The following is a 5,000-nucleotide window of genomic DNA, read 5'->3' as shown; positions in this document are numbered from 1 at the left end:
TGTCCCTTCTTCTTTCATTCTCTACTTCTCTTTCTCCCTTCACCGAAGAAAGTCTTCTCCACCTCCTTTCCCTCCTTTTCTTCTTCTTCTTCTTCTTTCTCTTCTTCTTCTTCTTCTTCCTTCTCCTCTCTTCTCACATAAAGATTTCCTTTCTCTTTCTAGAAGAAGCACTCTTCTCTTCTCTTCTCTAAATCCGGAATGCGAGGGGAAGAGAACGAAGCTCGATAATCGGTTGATTTAACGCGACCGCCTTTGCGTAAATAAGGATCGGCTGTATTGAAGAGCAAAGACTCTTTAGTCCGTTATAAAAGATATTAGAAACGTCAAGGGAAAGATCCCTATCGTTATATCAACCCGGATAATAATACTAATGGTTTCTTATAGCGACTTCTTTCGTTCATTCGTTCGTTCGTTCGTTCGTTCGATCGTTCGTTCGTTCGTTCGTTCGTTCGTTCGCAAGAAGCGAATTACTTAACATTCGTCGGCCTTCGAACGAATTTTTCGTTCCTCTTTTATTTCGTTCTATCTTTTTTTCTTTTTTCTCTTTTTTTTCTCTTTTTTTTTTTTTTTCTTTTTTTTTCTAAAAATCACGTAAGTATACTTACATCAACCTACCTATTTTAGATTTTATTTAGATTTGCATCGTAGGATATAAATCTAATAGAATAGCTGGATACATCTTCCTTCGAGACAAATCTAATATCAACTAATCTCTTGTGAGGACCATTCGATCATTGACGTAACGAAAAGAAAATTTAGATGGGAGAAAGAGGAGAGGGAAGAGCAAGAGGGGAAGAATGACCACCACTTTTGGGCCGTACGATGACCGTGCGGTAATTAACTCTCGAACGATCGCGTTAAGCCGTGAAAGTATAAAGCTCTCTCTTTCTCTCTCAGAGAGAACGCTCGTAGTCTCGAAACGAGGGAGGTTTTTTCTTTCGAGTTCAGATAACGAGCGTGATTCAATCTCGGTTGTCTTTCGACGTTCACGAGCACTCGCGCATTAGCGGCCTCGTTGAAAGTCGAGAGAGAGAGAGAGAGAGAGAGAGAGAGAGAGAAAGGTGCCAAAAGTAGCAAGAACTGTTTCCTTGGTCCTGATTTTTACCTTATGAAACACGCTGGATTCCTGCCACGTTCACGTCAGCATTAAATGCCCTTTTTTTCTTTCCTTTCATTTTCTTTTTTATATATATTGTTTTATTTCTTTTTTTTTCTTCTTCTTCTTCTTCTTTTGCTTTAATAATTTTTATTAATTTATTTCTACGGGTTTCCCCTTTTATTTATAGAAATATGTTAATTAGGGGATAAAGATACATACGTTTCTATGTCGATAAAGAATACCTTTTGATCAACATAACATCATATGTTTAATTAAAAGATATTAATGAAAATATGATGAAATATTCTTTCGTAACGGAATAATGAATAAGCTGATACTAAAATGATGGAAAATTAATAGTATCCAATTTATTCGTTGTCATATTTCAATATTCTTATTCTCATAAACATATAAAAACAAAATGAAAATGAAGTTTAACGATCAATTATTTCTCTCATCAATCCTAATTCGTTTCTTCGATAATAAAGTAAATGGGGAAAAAAAAAAAAAAAAAAAAAAAAGGAAATCACTTCGACCTACGAGATCGATAAACGTTCCTTGCGAATAAGTCGCTATGTTGTTAGCCGTCGAAGTGCTTAAAAGTGCGAATCGCGAGATGAGAAGCAGGACGAATCGTGATGAAAGGAGGGCCTGCGCCGGCGGCATCAGAGGCGTCAGAATTGCTTCGGGTATCCTCTTACCGAGAAGTAAGTCGGTTACCAATCGATTCGAGTTATGCGTACGAACCTCTATACTTTCTACTTTCATTCGCCGTCTCGTATTACCAAGTTGATTTCTTTTCTGTATAATGAACCGATAATCATGTGGGTAGAGAGAGAGAGAGAGAGAGAGAGAGAGAGAGAGAGAGAGAGAGGGAATCGAACGAATGAGAAGTGAGAAAATTCCATACTTTTTAGAGACGATTTTAAAATTCTATGCTAATCCCATGGAATAAATTTTTCTTTCGGTTGCGTTGCTCTCTGTGATTTACTCTGTCGGTACATCAGAGATACCCGAAGAAAAGAAATAACGTAGGAAGGAAGGAAGGAAGGAAGGAAGAAAGAAAGAAAAGAAGAAAAGAAGAAAGGAAGGAAGGAAGGAAGGAAGGAACAAACAACGCCACAAAAAAAAAAGAAGAAAAACAAAAAAAAAAAACACCAAAACAAAAAAAAAAGAAGAACAAGAAATTGCTTACGAGGTTGAGTCGTGCCACGTTGGGGAGCAAAGTTCGTAAATTCGCACAGCCGGTTCGTGCTTGTCGGCGGCACGAACGAAACAACAAATTTATCCGAACTGTCTTCCCTCTCCCTCTCTTTTTTTTTCTCTTTTACTCTCTCTCTCTCTCTCTCTCCCTTTCTCTTTCTCTCCTTCTCCTTCTCTGTCTGCAAAGAAAAAGGTAGATACTACTCCTACTCTACCTTTTTCGATTCTCTCCTTCCTCCTTCTCCTTCTCTTTTTCCTCTACTACTCTTCGTCTTATAAAATAAGCAAAAAAAGAGATGAATAGATACATAGAGAGAGAGAGAGAGAGAGAGAGAGAGAGAGAGAGAAAGAGAGAGAGACTGGTGGTAACCGGATACTTTTTAGCGCGCGCGTTGCCCGAACCAATCCCGATAATTAATTGCACGGAATCCGCATCGTGCCTTCGCGTATCTTTCCAATTTCTTCTTCCATGCCGGGTTACCCCCGCGAGATGGGTGACTTCGAGGAAGAAAAGGAATAGGAGAAAGAGAAAAGAGAGAAGGCTTGGATTCCATAACACGCTTACTCCCTTCGATGCACCTAACCGATAGCTGACCCACCTCCACCTTCATCTCCCTACTCCTATCCTTCTCTCTTTCTTCCTTTACCTAAGAGAGTCGTCGGTTTTGCCGTTCTTCTCTTCCTCTTTTACCTTTTCAAGTATCGTCCTATCGATTCTGTTTGTGTCGTAGGCTTCTACGGTCGAACGAGCATACAACCGAGTGCCTCACGAAATTAATTTGAATTCACACTTCTGCCAAGGTTCTTCGAAAGAAAGAAAGAAAGAAAAAAAAAGAAAAAAAAAAGAAAAAAAAGAAAACAGAAAAAAAGAAAAAGGAAAAAAAAGAAATTAATCAAGCCGAGCGTTAATTCGTCTCATAAATCGAGACTCCATCGAGATTGAAATTTCAAGTATGACGTTACGACAAATCGAATATGGTTTTAAGCAATGATTTGTCATTAATGTCCAGATGAATAATCGAATCTGATCTGTCTAAAAATCTATATTTAATCGGTGATCTATGATCGAGTCAACGGCCACGATTATTCTTCGTTTCGTGCCGCAATATCCGTGATTATCAATCATTAATATTTTTATACCGATTCAAATGCGATATTATGATTCGTTCTAGCCATATTATCTTTATATATTCCGTTAATTTTTATCGATTACTTTATTATATCAATTTCTAGTTTTATTACTTTTTAATTACCAATAACCTAGATTATTAGTGTTACGATCATTCAAGATCAAGATTATATTACGAGACGATCAAATCGTTCGACGATCGTAAGATAATCCTCCTCGTTTGAAAATGCTAATATTCGGTGCGAAGTAAGCCGTCGTAAAGGATACTAGAAAACAGATCGCACCTACTTAAAGACCAAGCCTCGAGTTCTCCTACGATATATATTCGATTCCACCAGAATATATTTCCTAACGTCGCCGTTAATTTAGTTAGCGATCGCGCATAATTTGTATCCTCCCTCTTTCCCTTTTACCAAGGATCCTGCTTCCAGAAATATCGCACGGATTATAACCACGTTATACGGTCTAACCGGTATTATTAACCTCAATTTTTAAGGGAAGAAATTATTGGATATGATATGAAAAAAAAAAAAAAAAAAAAAAAAAAAAAAAAAATACATACCTGATAAAATTATTTTGTATAAAAAAAAAGAAAAAAAAGACACACACACACACACACACACATACAAAAAAAAAAAGAAAGAAAGAAAAAAAATAATCGAAATAAATAATACCTTAGATATTAAACCCTATATACTTGAAAAAAAGAAACGAACTATGGTAATTCTCAAATAAGTTGAGATCGAGAAGTATCGATTATTTTCAAATTGCTGCCGGCACTTATAGCCATTTGCTATTCCTGTTTTCCATCGTTGTCGCCATTGCTGCTAGTCAAGTCGCATACTGTTATAACGATCGTTGTTATCCGTAACCGCTATTTAAGTTCTCCCCCAGTCGCAAAGTCGTTCTCTCTTCCTCTCTCTTTTCCTCTCTCTCTCTCTCTCTCTCTCTCTCTCTCTTCCTCTTTAGCAGTACAAAGATAAGCGAACGTAACGGTACGCGCTATACTATAACATTAAGTTCGAACCAGATATACGTTGGATATATCTACGTAGCACCAACTAGTTTACCTAGCTTCTAATCGTTCGTACTGATAATCAAGAAGAGCTTTCTAAGATCCTTGATTTCGTACCGCTTATATCGTATCGTACGAAAGAAATTTTGCGGAAGTCACGTATAATCCAAAACGAACATGACGAATAAAATCTTGTAAAATCCGAGAAATTATATATATTTTTCATTGAGAAATTTAAAATAAAGGTAAAAATTTTAAATGATGATTTAGGAGAAAATTCTTGAAAAGTAATAAAAAAAAAAAAAAAAAAAAAGAAAAAGAAAAAAAAAAAGAGGAAAGAAAAGAAAAGAAAAGGAAAAAAAAACGGAAAGAAAGAAAGAAAGGGAAAGAAAGTACGAGACAAACGAGAAGAATAATCCTCTCTCTCCTCTTGGTAGGATCCCAACCGATTTAATCTCTGAAAGCTATGCGAAACCTTCTGAGGCATATATCAAAAACGTTAGAATCACGAGCGTGCATATGCACGCTCGTGCATATCCACCGTATACCGTCTT

At 36.7% G+C, this 5,000-nt stretch overlaps 1 protein-coding gene across 2 annotated transcripts in view; it reads right to left on the bottom strand.

Annotated features, from left to right (window-relative positions):
• LOC124953028 (protein dachsous) overlaps positions 1–5,000 on the bottom strand; it is a 296,657-nt gene that overhangs the window by 143,702 nt on the left and 147,955 nt on the right. The gene's annotated exons all lie outside the window — the stretch shown is intronic.

The sequence above is a fragment of the Vespa velutina genome, chromosome 11 (genome assembly GCF_912470025.1).
Source record: "Vespa velutina chromosome 11, iVesVel2.1, whole genome shotgun sequence".
NCBI classification, from domain to species: Eukaryota; Metazoa; Arthropoda; class Insecta; order Hymenoptera; family Vespidae; genus Vespa; species Vespa velutina.
This window is presented reverse-complemented; position numbering and strand designations above follow the sequence as displayed.